This window comes from Pogonomyrmex barbatus, unplaced genomic scaffold (assembly GCF_055798465.1).
Source record: "Pogonomyrmex barbatus isolate J1 unplaced genomic scaffold, ASM5579846v1 scaffold23, whole genome shotgun sequence".
NCBI classification, from domain to species: Eukaryota; Metazoa; Arthropoda; class Insecta; order Hymenoptera; family Formicidae; genus Pogonomyrmex; species Pogonomyrmex barbatus.
The window spans coordinates 2,887,483-2,898,924 of NW_028297120.1; the positions used below are offsets into that span (position 1 = coordinate 2,887,483).

Genomic DNA, 11,442 nt, shown 5'->3' on the forward strand with positions numbered 1-11,442 from the left:
AAATGTGACTTTTATATGCATGCACGAGAGTTGTTCGATAAGTCAGGTAAATTTTTGCGGGATAGCACCGCAATGAACTGTGTAGTATATGGCCAGGAAGTAATACTATTTAAACTGCCTCATATCAAGTTTTAGCCAAAAGCGAGTTGTGCTTAGTTTACATGTGACAGATGTTGGAAGTGAGCATGGCAGCAATCGTAAAAATGGAGAAAGACGAATTCCGTGCAGTGATTAAACATTTTTATTTAAAGAAGTGGACAGCTGCGGAGATTAAAGTTGAATTGGACGGACGAATTGGATTTTCACGGGATTTTCACTCTGCCATTACTAGTGTTGAAGACCGTTTATATTTGGATTAATGAATTCAAAAGAGGCCGAACATCAACTAAAGATGAAGCGCGCCCTGGATGGTCAGTTGAAATCACTATGCTAGAAATGATTCAAAAAATCGTATCATCATGGAAGATCGCCGAATGAAAGTGCGTGACATAGCTGAGATTGTAGGCATTTCAGTAGATAGAGTGCATAATATCCTGCACAAAGAATTAGAGATGAAAAAACTTTCTACACGATGAATGCCGCGATTGCTGACCATCGATCAAAAACGCATGCGAAAAGACATTTCGCAGCAGTGTTTGTCGCTTAAGCGCAATCCACAAGACTTTTGACGTCGATTCGTGACCGTAGACGAGACTTGGATCCGTCACTATACATACGAGTCAAAACAGCAGTCGAAGCAGTGGACAGCGCCTGGAATGTGCGCCGAAGAAGGCGAAGACTATTTTGTCGGTCGGAAAGCCACTGTTTTTTGGGATTCCCAAATCATAAATATCAGGATGAATTGAACTCAATATTCTCTCATTTATATATTTATTATCCATAACAACGACGAGTAATTCGAATGAATATCTTTTACCTCACCTTGTTATATATATTGTTCATTGCAAGAGCCAAAAAAGGCGCGCTTGAGAAAGGTAATATCGCACACACTAATTTAATAACTAATCTAGTGATGAACACATTAAATGAATAATCCAAAGAAACTAAATAAAAATAAATGATACAAAGAACTGCCTCTGGCTATATATATTTATCTTATAGAGTGTTAACTTAAAATAAGAATAAAATTACTAGTCAATACCAAGGAATCATCTTCATTGACTACTTACAGAAGGATCAAATAGTCACAGGCGCATATTATTCTACACTTCTGAATCGTTTGTACGAAGAGCTGCAAACGAAACGGCCGAGATTGACGTCCAAAAAAGTCATCTTTCATTATGACAGTGCTCCGGCTCACACCTCCACAGTCGCAATAGCAAAACTGCATGAATTAAGATTCGAATTGCTACTCCATTCATCCTATTCTGCTGATTTGACTCCTTCTTTCTATTTCCAAACCTCAAGATCTGGCTCGGGAGAAAGAAATTTTCGTCCGATGATGAGGTCGCTGTTGAGGATGCGTATTTTGAAGGCCTCGAGATTTCTTACTTTTCCGAAGAAATAAAAAAATTGGAACACTGCTGAACTAAGTGTATAGAGCTCCAAGGAGACTACGTCGAAAAATGAAAAAGAATTTTCCGGAAAATAGATGATTTTGCTTTTTTACCTGACTTATCGAACGACCCTCGTATATCCCCATCATACGTGATTGCATTGTGCGACCTTTTATACTCGCACAATGTCCCATTACGCGTGATTGTACAGTGACATCTTTTACGTTCGTACTTGTGCCCCCATCACGTTATGAGGGGACGTGATAGCATTCTTGCACGCACGTGATAATCACGCGTGGGGCAATATGAATCCTCAATTGTTATTTGGGTTGCACATCATCAATTTCAATCCAAGAAGATGCTAGAACTTCCTTCTCTACACATGTTCGTATAATGACCCTTTTTGATACAAGTTCCATGATGAAAAATAATATTTATTATTCTATATGCTTGTCCAGCTATCAGTATTTTAGTTATCGGTACAGCACATGAGCTAAATTTGTGTGGTATTTTTACTAATTTACCATACTGTAAAGAAAATGATATTCGATGTATAATAAATATCTCTTTCGTTAAAATCATTCAATTCATTTTTAAATAATATGTCATTTCTTCCAACGTTCATATGATTTGTGAAACGATTGACGCCAATGTGATGAAAATATAATATTTTTAATAGATCATTAAGATCAAAACTTTTCTTTTTCATATTGTTAATAGAAATGGAAAGAAGAGTATTATTTTCAGTAACTTTTGTATCATCACATTAATTGCATCGACAAGTTGCAATAACTTGATGATTTACTAGATTTTATAATCATATTTTGTACAGAAAGCTGTAAGAAACTCGAATGCATCTTGTTTTATAGCAACCGAAAAATGCTCTCCTAAAGATTTCCGTATTTTATAGGTATCCAAATTGTTCATTCCATGTTCATATCGATGTGCAAGTAAATTTAATACATCCAGTTTATCATAATTTAATAATTGTTTTCTGATAACATATAAATGCAATAAACATTGTAATACTACATTTGCATAACATGAAACCTGGTCTATATTTTGAAAACCATACATAATCCAATTACCTTTTGAGGAAGTGTTTTGAACTGATTCTTGAACGGAAGTAATTGTTTTCAACAATATTCATGGAACATCCTTAATTTTACGATAATGCTCTTCCGAAACAGTAATCATTTCTGATTCTGGATTATGTATTTGTTTTAGCTGATTATATTCTAATAGCTTCTTCACTAGCAAATATGGAAAGATCAAAATTAATTAAATGCAATCCATCTAAAGACGTTACTCGGGATAAAGCAACATAAACCTAACCGCAATTAAATATGAAATTACCTATATCTATAATAGTATTTTGCAAACTTAATCCCTGGCTTTTATGAATGGTGATGCCATAATTCAAGGATAATGGAAATTGCTTTCTAATAACAATATGCTCTATCCATTACTTGAAATTTAACACTCACTCTTTCAATAAAATATTCCAAACTAGATGGTAACTAGATGGTAAAAGAAGTTTTATCTTTTCTATATAGTCAGTAGTTATATCCTGTACAACTGAAATGACTGTAGCTATTGTACCATTTACAAGGTCCAAACTAGCATCAATATTGTCTTATTATAACTTTCGCACCAACTTTAATTATAATTTGTTTTGAAAGTCCAGCTGTCCTAATATTGTCATCATTATTATTATTACCTGTCAATATCTTTGTTATTCTTTTTTTTATATATGGAATGCAATCAATTGTATCTTCAGCTAATAATAATATTTTTTTCGAAATAATACGATTTAACATTGCAGTGTTAAGAACGTCATACATATGACAAGCAGGCAACAAACGGTATCAGATGGTAAATTATTAATAAAATCGCACAATTCGTTTATTCTTGCTTTGAAAGATTCACCTTTAAAAGATATTTTTCTTTTTTCGAGAAGCTCACAATCAGATTTTGTTAACAAACCAATACAAATTCTCGACAGTAATTCACGGTAAGATCTTTTTTCTTGACGCATATTAATCGTCAATTCATCATAGTAAAATCATCAAATAAAGTTGTCCATAAATTAGTAACACTTAAAGAACCAAGATATTTACGAATTTTTTCATCTAATAAATGTATAAAAACAGGATCTTTGTGTACAGGAAGCAATTGAAGCAAATCAAAAATAAATCTTTAAATAAAAGAATATGCTTTTGACCAAATCAACCATTATTACAATCAGCAGTATCGAATATTTCAGATAGTTGTAAATGTATATACATTAAAATCAAATTTGATATCATTGACACTTCAATTATTATAAGAATAACATCTTTGAGATCAGCTCGTATAATTTTCAAAACGTGAGCAGACTTGTTTATATGTAGAATATGACCATGCTCAATAGGTAACTGCAATAATCTGTGAACTGTCAAATCATTTATATTAAATGCTGCTATACCAGGTGCTGTTATAGCAGTATCTTTATTAAGATTTTATTTTATCCAGTACTTAATTGTTTTGATCAAGAAACTTTTGCCTCCTTCTCTACTAACATATAATCGTAATAATGATTTATCTGACGTAATGCTATTAATGACTCTGTCAAATGACTCTTCTTTGAACTGCATTCAGTTTAGAAATCATTTCAGATATATCGATTTCTTGTTTGTTGCCAAGATCTTTAAAATCTTGCATTGCTTCACCAGCTTTGACGTTTTGAACATCTATTGGATTATCAGGATATCTGGATTATCATCTTGAGACACATTCTGTTTTTTTAAATTATCTAAATATTCTTGCAGTAATTGTTTCGCAGTTTCAAATTTTGTAATTCTAATTTTTCTGATACTGTAATGCTTTCACAAGATGTAATTTTACATTGTGAAATGATTCCGCATAAGTATTACATCCATTTTTAAGTTCTTCTATCTTCCACCATGATTTAAACATAAGGAGTAATGAGAAGAAATAATTTTCTGGACGTATTTTGACATCATATCTATAGTGATTAATAAGATATGCACATTGTCATCATTTAAGATATTGACATTAGCCATCTTGAAAAATTCAATCTTTTTACTTTGTGGTTTTATTTTTATAATATCAAACCACTGTGCAAATTCATATAATGACATCGATTCTAATTCTTCTGGTCTATCTGGGTAATGATTATCTATTAAAGATGGATAAAATATGTCTGTAGAATCTTTATCAAGAGTTTTAATTTCCTTATAGCTTTTGACTTTTCTGTATCATATCTGATTAACATCTAATTATCTAACAGTCGTATTTAGATCAGTTCCATATAAAGGAATACCTAGCAATGTATCAGCAGCTTCAAGAGCTTCATTCCCTATTTCGTAAAGCGCAGAGCAATATTCCAAAGATAACTTGCCAATTTATTTTTATTATTTTTATTATCAAGAATAGAATCAGATAATTCACATTTTCCTGCTTTATTCATATACTTAGTAACATAAAAAGTAAGTAATGATGATTTTTCACCCATAAATTGTATATCCTTATATATGTATATCTCCTTCCCACGCAGTAAGAAGGAGGATAGGGTTATAATCATTTATACCGATTTCGGTATCGCTTCGAGGAAGTTTATAAAGTCTACTTTTATGTTTTAATTGTTTTCTGCTATCGAACTTATCTCTCATAACAAATGTTTCCGTGATAGGACGAAGAAAACCGAAACAACATATACGAATAACTTTACGTCCTACTCTCTTAGAACGAAGACAATAATCGTTATGTTTGTGTTGTTGATATGCATTGACTTGTCTATATAATAATGGTGAAATATTTTTATTCGGCAATTTACAAGTTATATGTTGTAAAATAAATGTAGATACTTCTTCTGGAGAAGACTCACCAATAATTGGTGCATTTTTAACCTAAAAGTAATAGATGAAAATTGGACTTTTACCTTGATATTCTTGTCGCCAAAAGTAATGTATTACTTCTTTAATCGGATGATTTTTGGAACAAATAAAATCAAGCATTGTCCGAAATTTATTGTCGAAAAATCTCGATGTTGATACAGGATCTCTAGCAATAAGAATACTCGTAGATAAAGAAGTCTCATTAGACCATCCATTTACTTCACTATATTCCATCCTTCCATTTACTTCAATATATTCATCTAATTCATTTCACATATATTCATTGGGACTCAATGTTAGGTTAGAAACCACGTCATAGGACCATAATATTGTGTCATACAATTTAAATCACTTCTTGGTTTACGCCAATATTGTTCCGTATTTCTTAAAGTAGAAAAAATAGTACTCAAATCAGATTCTAATAAATTTTTTTATAATGCTTCTAAATATTCTAAAGCTGTATGATTTCGCAAATTAGTTATATTCAGTTTATGATAAATATCACGATGCATATTCGCATTGTTTAATAAATAAAATAAATATTATTGGTTTAATCTAGATTGTGGATTTAGATTTTAAACGATATTTAATAAATTCATGCTCATGAAGTTTAATCGATCTAGTTTGACATTGTCCATTAATATCAAAAGGATATAAATCTAAGAATATAAAGAATATAAAAGAAAACACAACAGATCTAAATCTTTTTCATGATTATCTAAGGGCAAATCCTGTATTTTTAATATTTGATATAAGTTGGTAGCAGATTCACGTGTTTTTTTTTTTCATATAAAGAATAAATAGTATATTGGTCATAATAATTATTACTGTCATCAGTAATCTGAGTTAACATTGCTGATTATTTAAAATAGCTTCAACATTATTATTCATTTCTTTCATTTTGGACTCAATTTTTGAACTTTTTGAACTCAATAATTTGTGATCGTCATTCAAAACAAATTCATTATTGTTTTTCTTGCATTTGAAATTCTGGATTCTTCAATTTCTCTAAACATAATGCATCATGAGTTTCTGGTAGTATAATGTGATTATAAAGAGAATTGTTATGCTTTAATCATGTTAAAGCATCAAATACTTTTTTAATATTTACCATTTCTTTCCAAATAGGGAATACAGTCTTGGATTTTGTCGGAATATCTCTAACTATTATGTACAATTCATGATTTATATTTATTGGATCGATATTCTTGCATAACTTATTCAATGTTTCTTGTAAAGGAAGTGATACATGAAAAGTCTATCTTTTATTTTTGTATCATTTGCCTTTGAGGGAATTTTTTGTTAATAACAGTTCTCATTTTAACAACAGTTTGAAATGCCTTAGTTCTTTGTATAAGAATTTTTTCGAATGTATTAAGAGATGCTATTACATCAGGTACTTCATGTACAATGAGATTATTTAATACGCAATATGCAGGCATTAATCCGCTACGGAATTTGCGTTCACAATAATCACATATTAGTATATTGTGAGTTAATATTTTGTTTCTCTATATGCGCTAATAAACTTCTTCAAATTGGAATATTTATTTGTGTTTTAAATTTATTAATTTCAGATATATTTCTTTTGTAACAAAGTCTTTCACATGATATGCAAATATATCGGCGTATCTATGGAATACTTAGTTAAAGTCTTAAATGCATTTTTATATTTATATATAATATCTTCATCACTCAAAACAGTATCAGTATGTTGATATTTGTACATACGAGTTACTATTTCTTGCCAAAGTTATAATTTGATTTAATGTATCTAAATTAGCAGAGATTAAACTCGTCTCTAAATTTAGCATTTTTTTTTATAGAAACTTATAATTTGATAAACTAAACATATAAAATATCTAATTTTTGTAAAATGAGGTGATAACAATTGAATGGGAAGAAACATCGTTTTGTAAAGAATTATATCAATGTAACAATTATGTGTGTGACCCAACTTCGTATTCGAATTCTTTTTTATTGTCACATTTATGAATTTTTTGTAATAATTCCGATATTTTTTTGAAAGTACATGTACTTATCGCTCGAAGGAATATTTCATAACGATCAATTAAAAGCGAATTATCAATTTTACAAAATTCGTTACATAATCATGATTTTTTTGCTTGTTTTTTTATCAAAAGTAATACATTTACATTTTGATCTTTTAGGTTTATTTCTTTTAGAGATTGTGAGTAACATAAAGTAACGTTACGATATATAGAATCGATAAAAGAATTTTCGGCCGAAGCTTTGCCTTAATTTGCCACAAAATTGCACTTTATTAATCACCTTAATTTATCACCTTAATTTATCACCAATTGTTTTACATTTAATAGCGAGACTCAAGCACACTTCTGATTTCTTTTGTAGTAAAATTAATATTTTATACATATTGCGGATATAACTGTCTCGAATATGCATACAACAATGTATGATTTTTTTGGCTTCTAATTGTTTTTCAACGTGATTTTTAATATCAAGTTTGTTATAAATATCTTCAATAATTTTATAATTATGAAATTTTATGTAATTTCGTGACCAAAACTTTTCATATTTTCTAATAATACTTTTGGCAATTATTTTTAACAAGAGTAGATTTTAATTTCTGTTTCTCATAATATTGTTTGTTATACAACTACTTACGATCATAATTTACTTTTTTTTTGTCTATCTCGTTCGTGCTAAACATTTTTTAAATAACATATTCGTTTTTTAGCATGATTTTTTTGTATATTCTGTTGATATCAATTACATTTTTTAGCACGATTTTTTTCTAAATCCTGTTGGTATAGATAACGTTTTTTAGTAGCATTATTTTCTAAATTTTCTTGATTCTTATTTTGAGAACATTTAATTATGTTTCTTTTAGTTTGATTATTAGTGACTAATACTTTCATAACATTATTTGAAGTGCTTTGCTTTGATTCTAAAATTTTAGGATACAAATGCTGATTTTTATTTTGGGAACATTTATTTTCATTTTATTCAGTTTAAATATTATTAATAATTTGAGTAAATTGTATCCTTTAGAAACACTCTGCGATAATTATATTTCTTTTGTAGTGCTTTGAAGCGTTAACTGTATTTTATAATATTTAATTTTTGTTTAGCAGTATAAATCTCGCGACATTTTCTTAATCAATTCGATTTTTATTGTTCCGTCTCATGTTGATGTATCGTTCGTATACGAATCGCTTCAGCTTCTTTCGCTTGTATTACTTTTAGTGAAAGTATTTTTTGGACAATGCCATATTGCGGGCCTTGAGGAAAATGCTCTATTACATTTGTTTCAAGAATTTGTATTAAATGTGAATGTCGTTCGATAAATCAGGTAAAAAAGCAATAAAATCACCTATTTGCCGGAAAATTCTTTTTCACTTTTCGACGTCTCGTTGGAGCTGTATACACTTAGTCCAGCGGTGTTCCAATTTTTTTATCCCTTCGGAAAAGTAGCAAGTCTCGAGGCCTTTAAAATACGCATCGACAGCAGCGGTGACCTCCTCATCGGAAAATTTCTTTCCCCCGAGCCAGATCTTGAGGTTTGGGAATAGAAAGAAGTCACAAGTCCCAAATCAGGAGAATAGGATGAATGAGGCAGCAATTCGAATCTTAATACATGCAATTTTGCCATTGCAACTGTGGAGGTGTGAGCCGAAGCATTGTCATGGTGAAAGATGACTTTTTTGCGCGCCAATCTCGGCCGTTTCGTTTGCAACTCTTCGTACAAATGATTTAGAAGTGTAGAATAATATGCTCCTGTGACTGTTTGACCCTTCTGTAAATAGTCAATGAAAATGATTTCTTGGGAATCCCAAAAAACAGTGGCCATTATCTTTTCGGCCAACAAAACAGTCTTCGCCTTCTTCGGCGCACATTCACCACAACCGTCCACTGCTTCGACTGCTGTTTTGACTCGGGTGTATAGTGATGGATCTAAGTTTCGTCTACGGTCCACGAATCGACGCCAAAAGTCTTGTGAGTTGCGCTTAAGCGACAAACACTGCTGCGAAATGTCTTTTCGCATGCGTTTTTGATCGATGGTCAGCAATCGCGGCACTCATCGTACACGAAGCTTTTTCATTTCTAATTCTTTGTGCAGGATATTATGCACACTATCTGAAATGCCTACAATCTCAGCTATGTCACGCACCTTCATTCGGTGATCTTCCATGACGATACGATGGATTTTTTCGATCATTTCTGGCGTAGTGACTTCAACTGATTGATGACCCATCCGGGGCGCGCTTCATGTTTAGTTGATGTTCGGCCTCTTTTGAATTCATTAATCCAAAAATAAACGGTCTTCAACATTAGTGGTGGCAGAGTCCCCGTGAACTTCGTCCAATTCGACTTTAATCTCCGCAGCTATCCACTTCTTTAAATAAAAATGTTTAATCACTGCACGGAATTCGTCTTTCTCCATTTTTACGACAACTGCTGTCATGCTCACTTCCAACGTCTGCCACATGTAAGCATCGCTTTTGAAACTTATATTGTATGAGGCAGTTTGAATAGTGTTATTTCCTGGCCATATACTACACAGTTCATTGTGGCGCTATCTCGCAAAAATTTACCTGACTTGTCGAACGATCCTCATTTCCTTTTAAGAACAGATTCTTTGGAACATTTTAAGACAAAAATTCTCAAATGAAATTGTCGAGGCTATAATAGTTTTTAAATTATTGGCGATTAAAGTTCACTAATTATAGAGCTGATATTTCGCGCGCTCAGATATGGTGATATGACACGTGGTAAATGTTTCAGGAAGGTCCCAAGAAGGTCCTCATCGAGAATGTTACAGAAATATACAATAATTAATATCAATAATACAATAATGAATCAATAATTAATCATTTAATGATTATTTAATTATTGATTTCATTGATTATTTAATTATGATTGCGTAGTAATTATTCTATTATTGCAAATAATTTGGAGACCCATATAACAGTTTTACACGCATTTTTAAATTTGCAATGTGCAAATAATTTCTTGTGTTATAAGATCGTAGGATTACATTTACAATTAAATTTAAGTGTATAGAAATGATGCGATATAATGTGAAATAATACTTTTACGTACAGAAATAATACTTTATATAATTACATTATCGTAAATTCAAGTTTTAAATTTATAACATAATGTTCATTTCAAAAATACTTCTTTTGATTTTCACATTTTTATTTATTAATAACTTTTTATTATTATTGAATATAATCTTCCTTATTTTTGAATACAGTTTCGCGAATTTATTGTTTTTTAAAATAATTTTTAATATCGGCTGCTTGAGATAGCTATAAGACATTCAATGTCCAAATTTGTAATGATAGTTGTAATTTTACACGTAATTTTTTTAAAAATATATAATAAAAGAATTATTACGCGATAATTAAATAATTAATAATCATATTTAAATAATTAATTAAATAAATAAATAATCATTGAATAAGTAATAATTAATCAGAACGAGAGGGAAAGAAAGAAAAGCGCAACGTACCGCGGTCCCTCACTCGCACTAGCGTCGAGTGTATGAGACAGCGATGGGACACCGAAATTCGGTATCACGTCCGATTATGCTTTCTCGATCGCGCGTCTTGCATTAAGAATACATCGAAAACACTTTCTAACTGTTGTAAATTTTCTTACTTATCGACCCTACGGATTATTGACCCGGCGGATAAATCAGGCCAATAAGTCAGGGCCACTGTAGGATTGAGAGAATCATTGACAGACAATGTACACTGTGCGACAATAATTCGCGTGATCCCGCTCTAACTTACCGGGCTGATTTACTCAGGCAGGTCGATAAGGTCGATAATGCTGAACGCACGCGCGCGCGCTTCGGAAAGGTGCACATCGAAAGAAACACATGCATTTATAAATAATAAAAATAATAACTAATCTTTTATTTGTTTCATCTTTCTTTCTTTTTCTAATTTAAAAATGCATGAATTATATCTCCGTCGTGTTACAAGTCATATGCATTTTTATATGCATCTGTATAAATATATAATTCGTAATATATGCGTTTTGAAACATTTATT

General features: G+C 31.0%; 2 pseudogenes; both read right to left on the reverse strand.

Moving 5' to 3' along the window:
- Window positions 1-1,902: 1,902 nt before the first annotated feature.
- On the reverse strand, window positions 1,903-5,407 carry LOC148936366 (uncharacterized; annotated as a pseudogene).
- On the reverse strand, window positions 5,406-10,940 carry LOC148936367 (uncharacterized; annotated as a pseudogene).
- Window positions 10,941-11,442: the final 502 nt, after the last annotated feature.